The 24,395-nt window shown below is 35.2% G+C and overlaps 1 protein-coding gene across 3 annotated transcripts in view; it reads right to left on the bottom strand.

The window, feature by feature from the left end:
* Nucleotides 1-24,395, bottom strand: part of LOC143256745 (uncharacterized) — a 61,873-nt gene that overhangs the window by 27,705 nt on the left and 9,773 nt on the right. Inside the window, exon 1 of one of the 3 annotated variants that reach the window (XM_076514383.1) lies at nucleotides 1,063-1,169. The exons of 1 other annotated variant lie outside the window; for it this stretch is intronic. The gene's annotated coding sequence lies outside the window, so the exon portion shown is untranslated. Of the gene's footprint in view, nucleotides 1-1,062; nucleotides 1,170-22,317; nucleotides 22,601-24,395 lie in introns of those variants that run through there. One more of the 3 variants, XR_013031459.1, reaches the window with a different exon arrangement.

A 24,395-nucleotide genomic window follows, 5' to 3' on the forward strand; every position in this document is an offset into this window, starting at 1 on the left:
AGTTAGTCGTTATGATGTGAAAGTTAATCTCACTATTCCTTGTTGAAATAGTAGCTAACGAGCTGTCAGTGTTTACTTGTTGCCTTTTCTTTAGCTTATCACTTCAAAATTAGGACTGACTGTAGTAGATTTATTTTGTTAAATCGCACGCCAATCTACACGAGGGCTATCTGCAAAAGCTTTGTCGTCGTCACCAGCCGCTATCGCTTGGACTAGTCTTTTACCAACCAATAGTAGAACTGACATTCACATTATAACGCCCTCTCAGCTGAAAGGGCGAGAATATTGTGAGTCAAGCACCCTAGTCACTGGACCCTACCGGGTCAGAGCTAGTGAAGATAGTCCTCGAGTTAGCTGTGTGCGAATTTTAACAAACAAACATGTGCACTTTACTTACTAAATTAAGATGTGTGTGTGTTTTGTTTGTTCGTTTGATTTTCATAACATAGCCACATCGGGCTATCTGCTGAGTTCATTGAGAGGAAAAAACTCATGATTTTAGCGTTATAAATCCGTTGACATATCGCTGTACCAGCAGGGGACGAATTAAGGTGAATGTAAGGAGCTGGGTTTTATTTTGTTCTTATTTTCGTGAGATTTCAAAAAAATTCTGAACTACATACATAGTTTTACAAATAGAATACACACACACAAAAAAAAAAACATTTTTGCGATTCAGTTCGTAATATGTGATTTTTAGATTGAGTTTGAAATACAAAATGTTCCTATCTTTTGTTTGAGCAAGTCTTATATCCATGTGTAGTACTGTTATTGAACTGCTTCTAAATCCCAATATAACATAGAAGTTTTCTACTCATTTTTCATAGACATCTTTCTTATATATATCAGGTCTCGCTTCTTGGCAAATAATAATAATAAAAAAGCAAGAACATCAAACTGACTAAACAAACTTTGCAATTGCCCCCTAAGAAAATCTTAACCACAACTATTTATATTCAAGACAACGCAATAACCTGATATTAATATGTTGAAAACACCTCCAGAAAAACCCAGTCTTCCTTTAACTAACAGTAAAGCATAAAACAACGTGAAATAATATACCTGCACGTCTTTATATAAAAGGCATCTTCGCTCCACAATGGCAGACTCACGTGTACTTTGTAAGTGATGCGTGAAAATGGCGTAGCTTCAAAAATATTTCTTTTTATTACTTGAATAGGATATTTGCTCACTTTAGGGTACATGTTTGACAAGAAACTCAAAGTTTTGGTTATCAACTGAATAAATAACCTTACAATTCTATACACATATTAAGTATAGGAAGTAAGTTTACTTGAACAGACCCGAACAAGTTTTTATCGTAAAATAAATACTTGATACCTGTGATGATATGCCATTCTTATCATACTTTAATTACGGGTTGTGATTGTGTTTGAGAGAAGTTTCTGTTTGTTTAGAATTAAGCACAAAGCTACACAATGGGTTATTTGTGCTCTGTCCACTACGGGCATCGAAATCTGGTTTCTATCGGTGTGACTCCGCAGACATGCTGCTGTGCCACTGAAGGGGCGGGGATATTTAAATGAAAACATTGAAACTTATGTATTGAACAAACTTCTTTTAGTGTTTCCCTCACAGTATATAACAAATTGAACAAAACTTTAAATTACTTCATTAATTTGAAAAAAAAAAAGGGGGATAAAAACCACATAAATAGACAGTTCTATACTTAAATAGAGAGCTGTACGTTTAATCTTTTGTCAAAATTTCAACATTTACCTTTTATTAATGGTAAAGCTACTAAATCTATATGCCGTCGTCCATAATTTTTAGTGCCTGGCATGGCCAAGCGCGTAAGGCGTGCAAGTCGTAATCCGAGGGTCGCGGGTTCGCGCCCGCGTCGCGCTAAACATGCTTGCCCTTTCAAGCGTGGGGGCGTTATAATGTGACGGTCAATCCCACTATTCGTTGGTAAAAGAGTAGCTCACGAATTGGCGGTGGGTGGTGATGACTAGCTGCCTTCCCTCTAATCTTACACTGCTAAATTAGGGACGGCTAGCACAGCCGTCGAGTAGCTTTGTGCGAAATTCCAAAACAAACGAACCATAATTTTTAACAATTTAACAGAAGGAAAAAAGTCAGTCAGCAGCCCCCTATCATTCATTATTCACGTTAAAAGATTGACCATAAACCTTAATTTCCTGAGGAATATGTTGTGGTGCCATTCGGATTCAAACCTTCCTTCTCGACTACGAAATCCAGAGCTCTACAACAGGGCAAACTCACACCCTCAACGTTTAATAACTAAAAAAATAATAAGACGTTTAAACTGAACTAATTATTAGTTAAGATAAGGTCTAATTCATGTCAGAATGATGTTAATTTTACATAACTCGTTTCTTTATCTAAACTTAATGACACGCATCTTAGCAAGTAACATTAACGCATTACTTGATGTTGCTTTCAAGCCATCTAAATACAATTGTTTATAGCACCAACACTGGATCTTGTGATGATGCATTACAGACTACCTCCATGCAAAATATTAAAACAAGACAGAAAAAAAATCTTTATTTGACATTCATAGAGCCAGTGTCGTCTCATAGGAAACCTGTTTCTAATAGCATAGAATGAATGTTTAACATCAGGGAAGAGGCGAGTCGGTATAATAGTAAAATGTTGAAAGGTGTACGAGGGTTTAGAATAGTGAAATTCGACCATCCTTAACTATATTAAAGTTCCAGAGATAAGCCTATTTTAGGGACTACTCTTTTGCATAATTTTTCAACGTTCTCTATTCTGCAGCACATGAAGTAATGGTCAGTGGCCCCACGAATACACACGAAACTGCAAGGGGTCATCTTAAGACACTTTCCAAAATATATCATACGAAAATAACTTTTATTCAGCCTTGCGTTCCTTTAGTAAAAGGACTTGAAGACGAAAATTTTATGACGCAACATAACACTCTATGGTGCTGTGAATAAATGTATTAATGTTAATTAATACACCAAAATTAATTAAGCACGTAAACATATCTGTATGATATTTTATAATTTTACCAAGGAATTACTACAGTGTTGACTTATGAGCCGTGAATAATAAAGTATTAATTATCACAGTAGTTAAATAAATTTCTGTGTATTTTGTTATTCCTACCATGAAATGATATCATAACTTTCATATGAAATCCACTAGTTATTATACATTGGTATTTATTGCACTGCGGTAGGGAATTTAAAAGAGCATACAGGTTAACTAACAATTTCAGTTAAAGAAAACCCTAGTGAGTTAGACTTGTTATGACTTATAAGTTAGACTTTTCTGCATTTCAAAGTCATGATGTAGTTTTAAAATGATTGAGCAGAAATTAAGCATGTTATTACACTTCCACTGTAGAATGCTGTTTGTAAGTTCAATTATATATTGCATCGCTCATCAAAGCCATTTTGTAACGTCATTCTTTACAAACTAAGTATCGACAGACGTCATTGGTCAGTGTGGTATTTCAAGCTCCAGTCTTCTTTACCCAGACAACTAACAACTGTTACCACTCTTTGTTTCAACGTTTCATGCCAAAATTTCCATATCATATGTAGGGGGGGGAAAGAACTTTAAAAGAACATTATTTTCATTGAAGAATAAGTAATGGGAATTTTAAATGTAAAGTACGCACGAACAAAGTATTCTGTGATAATGTCCACAATGATAAAGGATATAATTATCTAATGCAAATTTTTATCAAAATGCTATTTTCTGAAAACAATTTTGTTTGTTTGGTTTGTTTTGAATTTTGCGTAAAGCTACACTAAGGCTATCTGTGCTAGCCGGCCCTAATTTTGCAGTGTAAGACTACAGGGAAGACAGCTAATCATTACCACCCACTGCTAACGCTTGGGCTACTCTTTTACCAACGAATAGTGGGATTGACCGTTACATTATAACGCCACCATGGCTGAGAGGGCGAGCATGTTTGTTGTGATAGGGATTTGAACTTGCCACCCTCGGATTACGAGTCAAATGCCCTAACCACCTGGCTATGCCGGGCCTTTCTGAAAACAAGAAACCAAAACCAAACTGTACTATATAGATGATGAGATTTACAGACATTAATTAAATTACTGATTAAAAAATTCAAAATTTTGAAACAACACTCGTGCAAGAAGTTTTACAATGAGTTTTGAAACCCGGATTTTAGCGATTATAACCCATCCGACTTATCGTTCAGCCACTGGGAGGCTATTTACAGGGAACTCAGTCACCACATTAGATAAGTTTTTGGCACTGACTTAACCAGTTAGTTATTTGGTGTTAATCACGTTAAGACGTCAATTCTACCAGCTTGAGGATAGTTTTTGTTTGTTTTTGAATTTCACGCAAAGCTACACGATGGCTAGCCGTCCATAATTTAGCAGTGTAAGACTAGAGGGAAGGCAGCTAGTCATCACCACTCACCGCCAACTCTTGGGCTACTCTTTTACGAAAGAATAGTGGGATTGACCGTAACATTATGACGCTCCCATGGCTGAAAGAGCTAGCATGTTTAGTGTGATGGGGATTCGAACCCGCGACCCCTAGATCACGAGTCGAGTACAACAATCCACCTGGGCATGCTGGGCCACCAGGGGTAAGTATTCGCAATGTTGTTGGAATACCTCATTCATTGTATGATGATAGTTAAAACAAAATGAGCAACCTGACAGAAAAAAAAACTTGTAATAATTGTTGGGTGAGCAGTATTGTTAATAATAATGTCGTGTGTTTTTTTCCTTACACAAAGTAACATTTAAAATTAAATTTCCCCAATTGTTTATTATTCAACTTCAAAAAAGTTTAACTAGAAGAAAGCATTTCCATTTTCCTCCCAGGTTGGCCATTTTTATCGTGATATTTGTTCTTGAACGAGGTACACTCACGAGTAGTTGTGTACCATCTTGCTAGATGGAATAGACTGTATTTTATGTTATATTGAGGACAGGATTTCAAATGTGGCTTATTATAAATATTTCATAATATTTATTTAAAATTAAATATCTCCCTAGTGGCACAGCGGTATGTTTGCGGACTTACACCGCTAGAATTAGGGTTTCGATACCTTTGATGGTTAGAGCACAGATAGCCCATTATGCAGTTTTGTGCTTAGTTACAAACAAAATAAAGTTAAATAATAATTTATTAAGAAGAGCAAATTTAAAGTCACAATCAGTGCTCGTAAATTTTGAAACTTGCACGTTTCGTTTCATACTTTGAATTAGGAGAATAGTTTGGTTTGATTGAATTTCGTGCACAGTTACACGAGGACTTTTTCTGCGCTAGCCGTCTCTGCTTTAGCAGTGAAAAACTAAACTAGAAGGAAGGCAGCTATTTATTACCACACATTACCAACTCATGGGTTTCTGTTTGATCAATGAATGCTGGGATTGACTGTCCCATTATTACAACTCCGAGTCTGAAAGGGCGAGCATGTTTGGTGGGACGGAAATTCGAGTCCATGATCCTCAGATTGCGAGTCAAGCGCCTTAACCACCTGGCCATTCCAGGCGGTGATAGGGTTGGTGGTGGTAAAAGCTAATAATGTAAGGTATCGTTTGTTACAATACGTAATTGGTTTTTAACGGAATACTCAAACATTCAAGTCGAGTTTTCAACCCAAAAAATGTATATTATTAAATCATGTGATAATCTGCTTTGCTGATTTGTTTGTTTGTAGTTGTTTTTGTTAAGTAAAAAGCTAGAGAAAGGGTTATTTGTGCTTTGTCCATAACGGATATCGAAACTCGGTTTCTAGAGATACAAGCTCGCAGACGTACCACTCTGCCACTGGGGAGATGAGTGGGTTGAGAAATAACCTCTTACGTGTGCACATTTAATCTGTATCACTATATACATTGTATATTCTTCACCATATAGAGTTGAAAATATCTTTTTTTTTTTTATAAATGTTTATCCTTTGGTATGCGTATTATTTATTATCAGGTTCCCGAATTGATGTTTAATCCTGAAAAACGTAAATGTAATGCTCATTCCCTCAGGTACCTTTCAGTCGTTTTGTAATTGTAAAATAGCTTTTCTGTACAATTTTACAAAGTCTTATAAGATACTTAAATAACGCAAATTATACATTTGGATGGTAAAAATAACTGGGAATCCTCAATAGCCACGGTACTTGAAATTCTTGTAGGTAGAATTAGAGTAAATTAATCTACGAGAACTTTTCCCCTCTTTTTGATCAGCTATATTTTTGTGCGCCAAAAGTATTAAGCATGAGACACACACGTATACCCGATTTGATTTGATTATTCATCAGGATGTCTTCCAACCTATCTTCAAACTAAGATTCTTCAAGGCGGGATTAGTGTAAAGTAATCTATAAAACCTTGAGCATGGTCAAACTGTAATTATATCTCATATCGACCTAGAGCTATGAGCTAAAAGTTTGAATTGAAGAAAAACAAAAACTAAAATGTAAAAATATCAAACTCCTTGACATTCTGCGAGTCTCTGTGCCGCGGCTTAACAAAAAAGTTGCTATTTTTCAAAACTAACGGTACAGAATTAGAATATATTCCAGTGTTATTCTAACAGAGCCACGTTGTTTGTAAGTCGCGGCATAGCAGTTCATAGATTGACTCTGAGTTTTGTTTTTTGTAAGTACAACCTTTTACCTCATCTCTTAGCCGATTTGAGATCTAATTATTTTGGACTCGGGAGGGCAAACTCTTTCGATTGATGGATTTGATTACGCTTGCGGTATCATAGATTAACTTAATCTAATCCTACCTAAAAGAATTTCAAGCGCTGCGGCTATTGTGGATTCACTCTTGTTTATAAAAGTCCTGGAATATCCTGAATATTTACGAAATTTCTAGTAAGTTCATAAATATCTCTAAAGGCCTATATGGCACCACTAATATCAATGGAAAATGCAGCGATAGCTTTCGATGAACATGGATGTCAGACAAGGACAAATTCAAACACTGGTCCTAAAAGGGAGAATTTAGTTACCTGGATAGTGTTATCAACGTCAGTGGTGTTACTATTTCCGCTATAAAGATCCAAATAAGAAACGTTACCGTAATCTTCCAGAAATTAAACATCTGGAAATCAAAATCATCAACCTTGAATTACCCATGGGAATAGCGTCCCTTTAGTTTTGTAGCATGATTCTGAAGCACGAGATTCAAACAAACTATTCTAAAAAAACTTAACACTTTTACTGACAAGTACCTCAGAAAAAATTATTGAAATTAAATGGTCATTTTATAACAGCTGAGGAAGTTTTGCAATAAACCAGCATAGAAAACAGAGATAGGACAATTTAGGACATGCAATTAGAATGGAAGAATCGAGATTATGAAAACAGTTAGTTTCATGGAATTCATTATAAAGAAAAAAAAGAAAAAAGAGAAGTCGGTCTAAAGGAATAATGTGCAGCAGATCTTTCATTGTAAAAAAATAATAATAAAAAAGAATAGCAGAGACAGAGACCCGGTAAAAGGGGAAAGGATAGATCCTACCGGATGCTTCAGATATTTGCTTAATGTGCCTCACGGGATGGCTAAACACGAAAAGAACAATATCATGAACTCCCGCTTTGTCGATTTATTAAATTCGTTTGAAGTGAGAAAAGTTGTGTTCTGAACTAGAGTAACGCCAAACAGTCCACTTCTTTAGTTTACTTACTGCAGTTTCAGTTCTGTACACCATATTGTTATCTGGATCATGAATTTAACATTCACCTAACCAACTGACCCGCCCTCTGTCAGAATACAACTACACAACGTCATCTCAGTGCACATGCATTCATGAGAAAACAATTAAGCTTAATTTCTCAAAAAATAAAAAGAAGTATCCAAACACGCTCAATTAAGATTTTCTTTAGAAACACAGTTTTATATTACCATTATATATCATTTTATACAGGACAATTATGTAATTTACTTTATAATAGCTTGACATGGCCAGGTGATTAAGGCACTCGACTCGTAATCTCAAGGTCGCAGGTTCGAATTCCCGTCACACCAAACATGCTTGCCCTTTCATTCGTGGGGGCGTTATAATGTTACGATCAATCCCACTATTCGTTGATAAAAGAGTAGCCCAAGAATTGGCGGTGGGTGGTGATGAGTAGCTGCCTTACCTCTAGCCCTACACCGATAAATTAGGGACGGCTAGCGCAGATAGCATTTGTGTAGCTTTGCGCAAAATAAAAAAAACCCAAACACTTCACAATATACGTGCAGTGTATAAACACAGCATACGTGATTTCGTTACATTATTTCTTTTCACCTTATTTGTACATTTCTTGTGGGTTTAAAATTTCGAATGGGAAGGTGGAAGTTGAACTACACAAAAATAACCGCTTCTTCAATTGTGCCAATGAAATGATGGACTACATAAAGTTTGCTGAAAAAAAACACTTTTTGGTTTTCTTTTAAATCAAAACTTATTATTAATCGTAGTCTTTCAAATAAACAACACGAAACATAAATTAAAACTTAATATTTATCTTACTTCCAAATATAAAACTAAACATGAGTCTAGACCTAATCTTATTTTTTAGTAAGCAAAACGAAACCTAAACCAAATATTAAGCTTATTCTACTAAATAAACTGGTATCTTTTAAAAACAAACTACGTGAGTGCAGGAAGTTGATGTATTTATTTATTTGGTGTGGTTAATTTGAACAGGTAACAACTTGAGTTTTCCTGGGGGAAGGGGCAGGATGAGAAAGAAGGGAGGGAACAGCAGTCGTGCGTTCCAAAGATCAGACCTGTAAAAATATTTATCAGAGTCACGTTGCACAATTGAAAGAGGTGCAATGTATGGCTGAACGTACTTGTACGCTAAATCGCGTTTACCTTTCAAAATGTTTATATTAAGTTCGTTTTCAAGGCTTCAAAAAACAGTCATAGATCACCATTCAAGAACATTTTATATCCTTTATTCCATCTTGACGAAAGTGTGTGTGTTTTTTCTTATTGCAAAGCTATCTGCTGTGTCCGCCAAGGGGAATCGAATTCTTGATTTTAGCGTTGTAAATCCGTAGACTTACCGCTGTACCAGCGGAGGACATTGATGAGTGTAACACGTCGCATAATTTAAGGGATGTAATGTAATATTCATGTAACACTACCTTCGGAACTTGCTCGCCCTTTCAGCCGTGGGGGCGTTATAATGTTGCGGTCACTCCCACTATTCGTTGGTAAAAGAGTAGCTCAAGAGTTGGCGGTGGGTGGTGATGACTAGCTGCCTTCCCTCTAGTCTTACACTGCTAAATTAGGGACGGCTAGCGCAGATAGCGCTCGAGTAGCTTTGCGCGAAATTCAAAAAACAAACAAACAAACACTACCTTCGACGAATCCACAAGTGAAAATCCACGTATCACTTCGATCCAATGTCAGTATGGATGTATGGTGTTTTCAGTTTACAGATTCACTCTGTGAATAAAAGATAACCCAGTATACCATAATATACACTCTATTACTATGAAACCTCTAGTATTAACAAGGGTTACTGATGACAGAACTTTTTAAAACCGGTAAAGCACAGTCGCAAATGGTGAATCGAACGACAGAGTGGGTTTCATATTTATTTTTTGTGAATCTTTGATGTTGTTTACTAATATCCTTCTTTTCTGAATTGAACTAGTTTTTATAAAACTACATGAATTTAATATAATTAAAAATTTCAGTCATATAAAAAAGAAGTAAGGCTGTGAAAATGTGCATCAGTATACAAACTACACAAAAATAATGTGCATCAGTATACAAACTACACAAAAATGCCTGTGGTGGGCATAGCATGTATAATCAACCTATTGTGTACTGCGAATCTCGGTCGTACCAAACATGCTCGCCCTTTCAGCTGTTGGGGCATTATAATGTGACGATCACTGTTACTTGGTAAAAGAGTATCTCAAGAGTTGGTGGTGGATGGTGGTAACTAGCTGGTTTCCCTCTAGCCTTCCACTTTAAAATTAGGAATGGTTAGCGCAGATAGTCCTCATGTAGCTTTGCGCGAAATTCAAACCACATCATTTTATATATAAATGATCACAGAAAATACTGGTTACTACGTACCTAACAACTTTATGTAATTACTGTTCAAGATAGTCAATACTTAACCCAAATAATTTTCAAATCTATTTAACTGTGTGATCTTCGCCAACGCTAGCATCCTCGTGCTGTGTGTTTAAGTTACTTATGACATTTTCCAATTCTACGTTCCAGCGTTGGAGATTTCCAATTGTTTAACACATTTCGTTACATCGATCTTGTTGTCCACACAATCCCCACAAGATGACAAATAATTCGTTTTATTTTCGTTAGAACAGGTTACGGAACATGCTGTTTTAAATTCAAGTTCGTTTTCTCTAAGCACGTGATATACCGGAAAGTTTACTGCAGAGATCTTATGGAGCGGTGAGCATTTTGCAACAGACAACCTTTTATCATATAAACGCTGTTACAGTCACACAAGTAATTTTGTTACTGATGTATATATATTTATACGTTAGCGTGATTGTTTTCTATACTTTTTCTCTCCTAATTTATGCGCTTTCAATCACAGTTTCATAAACTGTCTACGAACGAAGACATGTGAGTGAAATAAAAACAAGATGGAAGAAAAAATTCATGCTATGACTTCCACACGCTTATGTGTTTATTTTTTCATATTTTTTTTATTACACGAGAGTGTATGTTATAGAAATACTCTTGAGTATCGTGCAGCTGTTTGAAAAATAACAATAAAAAATAATATAATATTTACATTTAAGAAGAAGAATAGATGATGTATTGAACAATGTGTAATGTGAGCACACGTCACACGTCTCCTGTCTGAGTAGGGATAAATGTATGTATATGTATTCTCTTCTTTACAAAACGTGTATATGTCATAAAACAAACAAATACTGATGCCAGGTGCCAAGCTTTTCACCAAGATTGCACGCAAAACAGCAATTGAAGTCCATATTAATAAAACAAGTATTTCGCTTGCACGAACATCATGAGGGTAAAAAACGAAACAATAACAAAAGCGTAACTTGTTGCTTAGATACAAAGTAAGTTCATCGAAATTACGAAACTCTGAAACATTACGAACCATTCTGATTAAGAAACATAAACAAATAAATATATATTAGGTGACTTCTGTTTAGTATCTTACACCTTATTTTACAAGCATCAGTAAGACTCATCAAAATGCGTCATGTCTTGCTTTCGGAAATCACCGCCTTCTAACTGTTCGTTACACTCCCTGCTGCGACCGCCCAGACAATCTGTCAGTAAATCAATAAGAATGTCTAGGCCACGAGTGGTGTCTGAACATTCTACACCTACCAATACCAGCGGGTGACGTAATAAACCAGAGAGTTTTCATATAACCCTCTCAGAGCTCGTGCACTGCTTCCTTGATACACAACTTTTCACATGTTACTTCAAACGTTAAACCTGATAGGACACCGTGTACATAATAAGCAGCAATATATTAGTAGCTCATGAAAAATGTACTATTATTTTTCGTTATAAGCAAACTGGATTGTAGTTATAGTGAGTATTCCAGTTTGCTTTAATTCCATCTCTTTAAAAGTTTCACAGACATCTAAATAAGGACTTTAATGTCAAAAATTAATATACTTTTGTTGGGCACATTTTATCATCTGTTTAAGTCCTTAATAACTTTCATTTTTTGTTCAGAAAATTACTAGTTCCATCTATGGACCACTTCTATTTTTGTTGAAATGGGTTCAAAGTTACATTCCAATCCAAGACAGCATATTTCCAGAAGGAAATGGGTTTATTTACATGACGAAGCCACACGAAAGAGCGTGGATTTTATTCGTTAACAGTTCTTAATCCTGTGTAATAAAACACAATCTGTAATGTTGGTGATCTGATAATATTTTACTTAGAAATAATAAATTGGAATATAATTATTTGCTTCATTTCCTCAGTTTCTCGTGAAAAAAGCAAAAAAAGTCATAATGGCAAAATAACAAGCAAGTATTTTTGTTGTTGTAAGATGTATATATGAATGGGCAAAATTAGAATATTCTCTTTACTTAAGTAGAGTTTTAAAACTTCTGATGTAAAGAGGCATCGTAATAAAAATGGTATAAAACTGACAACTTAAATATTTGAAAATTTCTTCATTAAAAAGATTCATTCATATAAAATACAAAGTCAAAGCACTTTTCTTACCTCTTGTTGGATAACCAGAGGATATACTGAGTAGAATGCGGATCTTTGCCATATGAAATGTGTTTGTCGTTATCAACTAACACGAACTATTTTGGCAGGACTTTCACATGTGTCCATCATGTTTCATCACAGGACTTTCACACGTGTCCATCATGTTTCATCACAGGACTTTCACATGTGTCCATCATGTTTCATCACAGGACTTTCACATGTGTCCATCATGTTTCATCACAGGACTTTCACATGTGTCCATCATGTTTCATCAAAATCCTATTATTTGACTGAGATATTACAGCAAAAATAGTATGAAAAAGTGGTACTCATGCCCCCCCCCCCTCATGGCACAACACTATGTTTGCAGACTCTCGCCGTGTTGGGCAGAGCACAGATAGCCCATTGAGTAGCTTTGTGCTTAACTTGAGACAATCAGTCATTCGATCGGTACTCATATTAACAAATAAGGATTTTTGTGACCTTGACACTCTACAACTATTCATTTCTAAGTCGGGTTATAGTCCAAATACATTCAGCTTTTTTCGTGAAATTATGCTGACAAAACACTTTCGGTGGCAGAGGTAAGAAAATCTGCTAAACAAATTAATACATCAACTAATGGCATTTTCTAAACATAAGGATTTAGACGAAAGTTTGGTATAGATTTGGACTATCATCTAACTTAATGATTAGTTTTTTTCGAGGATCAGGATCAAAAGTCAAGGGTATGAAAGTAAAATAAATCTCTTTCTTTTAATATGGGGGCAGAGCTTTTACACTATTTTTGCTCTATAACTCAATCAAAATGATAGGATTTTTATGAAACTTGGTGGATTTGGGTAAAATATTGTTTCTAATTGTTTTGTCTCAAATGGTCCGTGTCTCTTGATGACGAAGGACACATTTTCATATTTTTTAAGAGTCAAATTGCATGGCGGAAATAAACGCACTTCTCTAGCTGTGAAGTAGATTAGGTCCGTAAAGTGTTCTAAAAATGTTGATAATAGAGCATTTGTACAAATTTTTAAAATGTTTACTAGAGAGCGCTGAAGACGTAAAATAATGTCAAAGATATTACTTAGCCTAGGTTTAAATAAGATAAAACTATATATGTGCATTTAATCCCAATTGTTTTAGTCTACCCAGCTGTATAATTAGTTTGTGTTTAGTTTTTGAATTTCGCGCAAAGCTACACGAAGGCTATCTGCGCTAGCCGTCCCTAATTTAACAGTGTAAGACTAGAGGGAAGGCAGCTAATCATTACCACCATCCACTACTCTTTTACTGGGATTGACTGTCACATTATAACGCCCTCACGGCTGAAAGGTGAGTTGCACATGTTTGGTGCAACGGGGATTCGAGCGCGCGACCCTCAGGTTACGAGTTAAGCGCCTTAACCACCTGGCCATGCCGGGCCTGTGAATAATTAGTATCCACAGGCAACTGTATATTAACAAGCCATGGAATGGTACCCCGTTCAGGAAGAATGTGCCATAAATCTCATCCATTTTTGTCAATGAAACTAAAGATCTGCGCCAGCTTCTAGATGCCGTCATAGTAATGGAATGAATTCATATGATTTTTCAGTCTATAGTCACTTACTTCGAAAAATGTTCATTGCGAAACAACAAGCTCTGATCGTCAAATGAGTTGCAAATTAAGAAATAAAAATATATAAATAAATAAACAACAACTCAAAAATCCGTTCTTCTACAAGTGGAATCTGATTGGATATTCATATGCTATAACACACTATGAAATTGCTCTTCTAATTAAAGACAGAAACCATTGAAAAAAATAAAAGGGGCTAAAATGGAAGTTCTGTTGTCATAGATAATGAAAAAAAAAATGTTAATTAATGAAATAAATATTACAACGCAACATAAATACACCCTAACATAGTTTTTAAGATTTTTAAAACTTAATTTAAGAGTTGTGTCAAATGTGAAACATAATATCAAATATCCACCTTGCAAATATACCGATAAGTTTGGACCATCTGGTAAGGACCAAATAACTTGCCATCAGTATACCAGAGAAGATAAAACCAACATTGAATAGTACAACACAGCTTTAACTAGAATAGTCTACTGTAAGGCAACTTCTAAACATCTATCTAAGAAACAAATACTGTAGTACATAAGAAATACACTTTCGTACCTGTCAGTGGAGGTCTGGTTTCGAATTCAATAGCATAAATACCTGCTGGTGAAAGTCCCTTTTCTATCTTTTTAACTCACGATTTCTGCTGATCGTCCAATCATTCACAAATAAATAAATACAATTTACTTTCTTTATTTACTTTTAATAATTTATTTACTTCTACGGCCACTTATATTTTTCAACCCATTTTCTCCAGCACAGTTTTATCTTCCCTGACTTCAGCACCATGTGTTGTTCCTTTCAATCCCCACGTAATGCTGTGATAAGTCATTATATTCCATTTATACTAAATCCTCAAACTGCTCTTTTCTTAAGATAACCAAAGATTACAGTAAGTAGTGTTCTTCTACTTCCTGTTCACACCGATAGGAAATAATTTTATAAACCTTGTCGGAGCTCGTAGTTAGTTTAAAGTCACTTTTTCTTTTGTTTTTATCTTAACGAAAGGCCTATCACTATAAGAGAACATATTATGACGGATTGGTGAATTTCATGCAAAATTTTATATTTAGGAACCAGACTTTTCAAAAATAGCATGAATTTTACGGCACGTCTTCAACTAACATTGTGAATGATGACGATTAAGAATTAACGAAATACACATAGATACAGATAAATATTATATATACGTGTAACTAAAGGCTCACGTAAACAAAATAACCATTGTTCCATCACACAAGCAAAAAAAGAAGCAAAATTAACCACTTGTATGAAGCATTAATTATATCAGTATTTTTCGAGATTTTGGGAGAAAAAAGGGTATAGAGTTTGAAAAAATATTATGACATAACGTGATAAGTTTCTTAAACTTCAGATACCAATAATCACGATTTTGTGAAATGCTTATTACAGCACATTGAAACACAAAGGATCTCACGAGTACTTCAGTACCAAAATAAAAAAACTTACTGATGTATACGTGTACTATATCATATGCCCACAACATATAACATTCAAACTATTTTTAGTGCAATAGTTATGATGCAAGAGTTGAGTTACACGCAGAAATATATATTTGTGGTACTGTGCAAAAATATCAGGACAGAGTCAAAAATGAAATGTTAGGCTACGTTTGTTTGTTTTTGAATTTCGCACAAAGCTACTCGAGGGCTATCTGTGCTAGCCGTCCCTAATTTAGGAGTGTAAGACTAGAGGGAAGGCAGCTAGTCATCACCACCCACCGCCAACTCTTGGACTACTCTTTTGCCAACGAATAGTGGGATTGATTGTTACATTATAACGCCCCCACGGCTGAAAGGGCGAGCATGTTTGGCGCGACCGGGATGAGAACCCGTGACCCCCAGATTACGAGTCGCACGTCTTAACACGCTTGGCCATGCCGGGCCAAAAGGCTACTCTCAAAGAACAATGGAAGATAAATCACAGGTGAAACATCGACATGTTGTTAATCTTCGTATCTATTACAACAGAAACTCGGTTAAAGTGCTTAACCTTAGTAAATAGTTAATGTTGTGCTTCTCCCTTTTGTTTTAATAACTGCAGACAGCCTTTTAGCCATTGCTGCAACATATTTAATCAAAATGTTCTATGGAATTTTACTTCAAATATCTCTAATACACTCTCGTAAAGTTTCTTTGAAAATAACTTTTGATTTGTCAAGTTCTTGATGTATCAAATTCTAGATCTGTTCAGTTGGGTTGATATCAAGGGTCTGTGGGGACCAGGCATAATTTCAATAAATCCATCAGGTTCTTTCTTCGCTAGGTAATTTATCCATAGGTTGTATGAGTATTTGGGGTCATCATCTTCTTGGTAGCAGAATCCTTTACCAATAATGCGCAAACTACTTGGTATACAGTAAAGGATCAAGATCTAATGGTACTTGCTCTTGTCCAATGTTCCATCTATTTTGCAAATATCTTCTGTCACCTCAACCATCAAATTGCCTCCCCCATGCTTTATGATAGATGTTATGTAATAAGGTAAGTATATTTCACCTTTATTCCGTCTAATACAACTTACTTTGAAAAAATATTTCAAATTTGGACTCATCTGTCCATAACACAATTTTCGAATCAACAACAGTTCAGTTTTTGTACTTTCAGCAAATTTCAGTCTGTTGACAATACTTGGAAATTGAAGTAAAGCATTTTTAACTGCTACACAAGCAAATATTTCATTCTCGTTGAGTCTTTTTGATACAGCAGATCTGGGCACTTGATAAATAAGAAGATACTTAATATCAGTATCATTTAGTTCAGGTGTTCTCTCTCTTCCTTTCCTATTTTTCTGTAGCAATATGTTGGAGAGTCCAACCAGCATCACGTAAAGTTTTCATCCGAATTCTCTACTGACAATTCTTTACGTTTCTTAAGTGTGTCATGACGAGAAACTTTATATCTTAATAAAGTGCTAAACATTGTTTTTATTAAGGTTTATTTGTTGAGCGCTATTAAATTGATTTCTTCTAGCATGTACTGGTACCACGTGGTAGCTTCTTGCTAGTTTCTCTCTACATAGTAAAGACATTGCATTGGGTACCAGGACAGTTATTTCAGACTCTAAGTTTGATCAGTATGTTCATTAAAGTAGAAACCTTGTGATGTTCTCTTGGTATAAGTGTGTATGGTAATTCTAAAGAATGATACGTATTCTAATCTTGGTACATTCAGTTTTCAACAGGGTTCAGTGAAGCATTACCATAGTGTCGTAATGGCATGGAAACATTAGCCTCATCAAATAGAAAGAATGACAAAATATTCTGTTGACCTAACACTTTTGCACAATGACGTATCTATATGTATATTGATATACACATATAATAATTCAGAACCAAGTCTTGATGACTTAATACATGTGTATACATACAAAGAGATAGAGACAAACAGACAAAATTCTTTTAAGCTTCACTATGAAAAATGAAAATTAATTATATGTGTTACCATAATGTTTCATATTGCACATACATACGTCACTATAAAACAAGAAAGTATTATCAGACAAGCTACGCACTGTTTGATACCACATGATTGATGATGTCTTGAGCTCCTAACTCATAAACGGCATCTTTACTGACGTATTTACACGGAATTTATATTTCTTTTGATCAACTTGAGGTTTTCATTTACGTACGCATGTCTATATATGTATAAACGATTTTCAGCCATTTTGGGTTATAAGAGGCTCGTACTAGTAGCGCTGTAGTAGTCAAGGAGACATTGTTTACATAGGAAAATAATCGAGTTAAGGACAAGAGATAAGTTTGTTCTTTTTTATGTGTGACTAAAGATGCTTAAAATGAGAAGTACGTTCACGTGTCAGATTCGAACAAAAACTTTAAAAGGTTTTCGTGATCTGTGCACAAATATGGAAGGAAAAGCTTACGATATTAAACGAACTAAAACAAGTTTATTTCTATAACGAAAAAACAAAACGATGTCACAAACAGTCTTATTAACTTTAAGATCTAAGCAGAAACACAAGATAGTGTCATGTAGATAGTGGATCATTTTCAGATAACGGGATTGCTCGTAAATTGACTACCTCTTGTCTTCAAATGTCAGGATAGTCTTAAAACTACGATCACATTAAAGATAAACGTCTGTTTAGCATGTAAAAAAAAAAAAAAGAGTTGCATTGACCAAGTCTCGCGCTTGTAAAATGCCTTCAAAAATTAATCAGTGACTAGAAGCGCATTTCGGGATTTCTTCGCAGCCTAAGTAGCTATCATTAGCATTACGTATGATTTATGTTTGTTTTGTTTTTGAATTTCTCACAAAGCTACTCGAGGGCAATCTGCGCTAGCCGTCCCTAATTTAGTAGTGTAAAACTAGAGGGTAGGCAGCTAGTCATCACCACTCACCGCCAACTCTTGGGCTACTCTTTTACCAACGAATAGTGGGATTGACTGTCACATTATAACGCCCCCACGGCTGAAAGAGCGAGCATGTTTGGCGTGACGGGGATGCGAACCCGCGACCCTCAGACTACGAGTCGAGGGCCTTAACCACCTACCCATGCCGGACATAGCTTTATGTTAAACAAAAATAAAATAATGTTTTGTAAAATTGTTCTGAACAATGATCGTGATTGGGTGTCTAGGAAAATACTAAGCAGAAAAGGTACAGCGAATGTTATTTAAAAATGCTAAATTGTAAGAGTTTTATGAAAGTCTTAGAATTCTTGTAAATAAGGGTGTATTCAAAAGAAAATCCACTATTCGTTGGTAAAAGAGTAGCCCAAGAGTTGGCGGTGGGTGGTGATGACTAGCTGCCTTCCCTCTAGTCTTATACTGCTAAATTAGGGACGGCTAGCACAGATAGCCCTTGAGTAGCTTTGTGCAAAATTCCAAAACAAAAAATAAAAAAAAAGAAATTGAATATTGTCTATCTTAGAGCAACTAATGCATATAAAATTTTATTTAAATTAAAGTACAGAACAACGCTATCTTTTCTTTTATCACGAAGATGTCCTAAGAAGGTTGAAACGTTATTCTGTACTTAATTTCAATTAAAGTTTTAATGTCAATAGCCCTCTTCAGAATACATTTTTACTTAAAATGGGTTTTCGTATCATAAATTTTGTTTTAACACTACGGGATATCGCCTATTGAAAATAATTCTTTGTTGTGACAGGTGAAATGCAGCATTACATATCTTTATATACGTGCCTGATAAAATTGTTTGTTGTACTAACAAATCATTCATAATGTCCATAGAATCTGTCTCATTATACAAATTACATATGTAGAAGTTCAATATAATACGAGTTACTCATTTTGACGGTACTTAGTGTATTTCTATTCCATCTTAATAATAATAATTTTAGTGGTTACAAGATATGCAAATATTTTGGCCAACACTGTAGTTGAGAGACAATTTATAATCCATTTATAGATCTGTAAGAACTTATGTGTCAACGTAAAAAATAACGTAAACCAATATGTTGAACACACTATACCTATTACATCCAGTGCCATCGGGGCCTTTTGCACGTTAACAGGTTTCCTCAGATCGACTGCGATACGACAGACACAGTAGGTTGTTTATTTATCGATTTCTTTTTAAAAAAAAGCTACATGTGGGATATGTATGCTAGTCGTTCCTAATTTTAATGTGATAAACTAGAGGGAAGGCTACTTACTAGTCGACACCACCCACAACGAACTCTTGAGCTACTATTTTATCAAAGAATAGTGGGATTGACTATCATATCATAACACACTCAAGACTGAAAAAGAGAGAATATTTAGTGATGACATCCGAGCTCGTGAGCCACATAATTCAAGTAGAGTTAATTAACCATCAAGCCATTCAAGGCTAACACAATAGGGTTAAGAAAGTTTATATTATCATTTTGCTGCAAGTTCACAACAATGAAAAGTAACCGTTAACAACTATTGACATTTCAATAATATTTATTAATTTTAACATCAATTAGTCACTCTTTGTTACTTGGATTAACATTTATTCATGTCCTATTACAAATATGTTTGGGACAATGGGATTTCGGATTAAAGATAAATTAGGTTTGGACTTGCAATTGCCTTTAAAACTAATGAATAAGCTGTTTAGGTCGTTGTTTGTTGGTTTTGAATTTCGCACAAAACTACTCGAGGGCTATCTGTGCTAGCCGTCCCTAATTTAGCAGTGTAAGATTATAGGGAAGGCAGCTAGTCATCACCACCCACCGCCAACTCTTGGGCTACTCTTTTACCAACGAATAGTGGGATTGACCGTCACATTATAACGCCCCCACAGCGAAAGGGCGATCATGTTTGGCGCGACGAGGATTCGAACCCGCGACCCTCAGATTACGAGTCGCACGCCTTAACGGCCTTTTAAGCAAACCTTCCCAAGGCTACTTCTTCTCTTTAACAGACGCATATTTACTTTATTGCTTGTGTGGCCCATTTTTAACCAATATTTTAATTCTTCCCATTCTTGAAATGCCCCTATAGATGATATCCTGAAATATTATATGTCGTCTTAGAAGTGTCGAAAAAGATATCCAATCCTCCTTTTCTATTCGGCGATATTGAAAAAGCTAGTGGTGCTCAAAGTTTTGTATAAAAAAGAACAACTTCCCCCAAATAAAAACAAATAAACAACATGAGCAAAGAAACACTCAATCCCGATTGACCGAATATTGAATCCTCTTTATTGGGACTTTTTCCCTATTAACAAGTCATATACTTGTGGTAATTGTTGTCAATTTCATTCCCCTGTCGTCTTTGGGAGAACCAAATATATGTACCTTACTGGAACCATTTTAACCACCAATCGTCGTGATTCTGATTCAATTTCTAGCCATGTTGCTGGAGAACCAACATCAACAGCGCATAATTCGTATTTTTCTCTTCAGAACTGTCTTTATTCAGAGAATCTGTGGTTTCTCCAACTTCTGAAATAACACAGCAAAAAATTATAGCACTGGTCTCTTCATGAGTTTTAGCAACAACAATTTTCTGATTCATTCAAGTGGGAATATTTTTATTTTATCTCTTTACAAAAATCCATGAAAAGTTTTCCTTTGGTTTTTCAAATTTGGCTCCTTTTCTATTATTTTCCTATTCTTGGAAGACAAAGCTTTTCTTAAACCATTTTTGTCTTATGTTCATTATTTAACCACTTTTTCGATTTTAATTATCAATTTTTTTACCTATCTTGTACTTTAAACAAACTTCAGATATGAGACCCTTATTTTTTACGTTGATATAGCATACCAGAACCAAGTAAAACAGTAAAATGATTCTTCAAATCATAGAATTCAGCTAGTTTTATTCTAGATAAGGTTTAGCAGTGAAATGTTTAACTGAGGAAAGAAGTAAACCAAATTAGATTTAACATCTGTCAAACTATTGACACTTTGATTAATGATATGAAAATAAGTTACATACGTGGTGCTTCCTTCTCTATTTAGTTTCTGCTAGTATGAAGAGGCAAAGAAATAAGACGTTTAAAAGCATTTTATTAAACACGTAACATCTAACGTTATTGCCACCCAATGGCACAGCAGTGTGTCTGTGGACTTATACTACTAGAATCTGGGTTTGATACCCCTTGTGAACAGAACTCAGATAGCCCATTGTGTATGTTTGTGCTTAAATTCAAACAACGACTAGTCTATCATTATTATTATTTTGATTCTCAAAAATAGCAATATAAGCGAGTTATCTGTTTGTTTTTTGAATTATTATAAGGCGTTTCCTGAACATTGATCCACCAAATCATATATGTAGTACACGGAAGTTTGTTATGAAGCACACGTGTGTGAGTGGTATGGTAATAAAAAAAAGGTTGTAAGAAGATGGTACAATGTTTTTATTATTAATTCTAAAATAACTAAAGAAATATAATTATTAATGTTCAAAATGTACTTACTCACACGAGTTTCTTTTCTTGTTCGTTATGATTGGCTATAGAACAAGCTTGTCATGGTTGTCAAGTTTAACATGAACTTACCAATCGAGTCATACGTATAGCAGTTTGATGCATTTAATAATTCTTGGCACCGAATCCTTAAAAAATCTACAGTGTTCCAAACGAAACACAATTTAGAAGATAGGGGTATATAAAGTTGCATGTGGAACATTTTGGTTGTTGTCGCACTTGGGTGTTATTTAGTTGTGGTTGATGTTTTCTTTGAAACATGTGTTTAGAGTGATTTTTAATACATGTGCTGTATTATATAAGAACTTATAAAACAATGCTGTAAGATGCTTCACATCGTGGTAAAAGAAATTATTACATTACCCTCTTATTGGTTCCTCGAATTTTCTAGAAGAATAAATACGTAGACATACAGCTGTGCCACTGGGGGCGCATTGTGGGAATGTTAGAACTAGTGTTAAACGGTTATGGATGTTTTATGGTTTAAGCTGACTCATATATGGATCTTTATTACTTAACCAACCGTGACAGACGTATTACCGCAGATTATTAACAAATATTTGGCAAATAATAAAATGTTCTCTTGGAAAGAAAACCTAGATTTAAAGATAACGCCTTTAATATAATTGACAAAAAGTGATAATAACGTTTGTTTCTTGTTTTAATATATTATTGTGGCCCTTCTGGCCTTGACAACTGCTTGACATCGCTGTAACATAGAGTGTACGAGAGACTGAGTGTCGACAGATATGAGTTTATGATGCCACACACGGATCACAGCCTCTTAAAGTTCAAATGGACTCTCGGTTTCTTCTATTACACTTGTTACCCTTTACCTCGCAGCAGGTTTCGATAGGGTTGAGATATGGACTGTTGTCTGGCCAACGTAGTGTCTGGATCCGCTTCCTTCGAACATAGTCCTTCACCTGAAGCAATGAAACAAAACTTAAGATGTCTTTTCAATATAAGCAGGGTGAAAATTTCTCTTTATTTCACACCTGTTGCATATAGTACATGAAAACTACCCAATATTTTAACGCTGTGGCATGGAGTTAAGTTATCCTGGAATGTGCTCTGTGACTCGGAATTAGCAGCGCCGTTCACAAAATGCAGCCGTCACACAACCTGGTTAGAAATGCACCCACATAATCCTTGGCAGTGCAGATGATTCACAGTTGCATTCAAACACGCTTGATGAAACCCTTCTCCATGTGGACGTCGTGCAAAGTGCTTCCCATCAGACCCTTGCAAGTTTAACTTTGATTCATCTGAGAAGAACATTTTGCTTCACACTGTTTCAGTCTAGTCAGCATGCTCTTAGCTATGGTAACATCATGCAAACGTTATAGCAGATAGGTCTCTAAACTGACATTCAGAAAAAATCTTCAATTGTAGCCAAAAAACGGCTGATGCAATTCCCATATAGCCTATAAACTTGTTGATGTAATAACTAGTCAGTACCGTATCACCTTCGAAACACAATTACCCTCTCATGTATTAGGGCCTCAAAACAGACAGTGATTTCGAATAAGAATGTCCACAATTGTTAGCTTTTCAGCAATTGACTAAAACCGCCAAGTTTCTAAATCACTACCACACGCATTCGACAAAATGCATCTGCTATGTATGAAAACTGTTGATAATATATGAATGGTATACAAAATCCAAATAGATGCTTACTACCAAGAAAAAAATACAAGGAGTTTACATCCAGAATACCAAAGAGAATACCAGATCACAGATAAATGAATGTAATACCTTAATTGGCTTATCTAAAAGACAACTCATATATTGTGTTTTGTCGGCTTGGAAAAGAAGTAATTGATTTTTCAATATTTATAGCCTTACTCTTCGAGTAGCTGTAGATTCAAAGAACATGTTTTCTTTAACATCTTAAGACACCCATCCAACAATTCTCACATACACATAATAGTATTAAAATTTTACTGTGAGGGACGTTGGCCATATTTAAAGTTTTGACATAAGTAACAGAAATTCCGAACAAACAGTTACGGAATAAAGTACAACTACAAATTCCACTAACAGGTTAGTTATACTTAAAACAAATGGTTCACACCATAATGTTCATATTGTTAGTGTTAGTCTGAACACTCGAACATCTAGGTATAATATAGTACAATAATAACACAATGTAACAAAATTTTTCTCTTTCTTGTTCCTGACGCTCATCTTGATAAATTCAAGGACAACATGGAAGCATACTCAGAGGAGCAAGGCGAGCGCTTCCACCAAGATATACTGGACTTTGAACGCCGCTACCAAGAAACGTATAACGAAAACATGATGGGATACATTATTTGGGGGCTGATACGTGAAAGTGATTTACATTACAGTCGCAAATCTCGTAAAACTACTCACTTCTAAACATTGTTGTTCATTTTTGTATAACTTTATTATAAATACATGTAAGTCTTGATTCATGTGTTGTTTTATTCAGACCTTATGTAAATGAAAATGTGCAATTTGCCCGTTTTTACAAAGAAAATAGGTTAATTTCTAAATTTCATTATTCAGGTCACAAAAGCAAAGTTTGAAAGGAATAATGGCCATTTTCTGTAATTTTACAACATAAGAACTTAAAAAATAACACATACTATCCAGGAACAAAATTTGTGTTAAATAGTGTAATTAATGCTTTAGAGTGTGGGAAATAAAACGTTCTAAACGATTTTTGTTAACTTCCCCCGTCACGCCAAACAT

Source organism: Tachypleus tridentatus, chromosome 7 (assembly GCF_004210375.1).
Source record: "Tachypleus tridentatus isolate NWPU-2018 chromosome 7, ASM421037v1, whole genome shotgun sequence".
In the NCBI taxonomy this organism is placed as follows: Eukaryota; Metazoa; Arthropoda; class Merostomata; order Xiphosura; family Limulidae; genus Tachypleus; species Tachypleus tridentatus.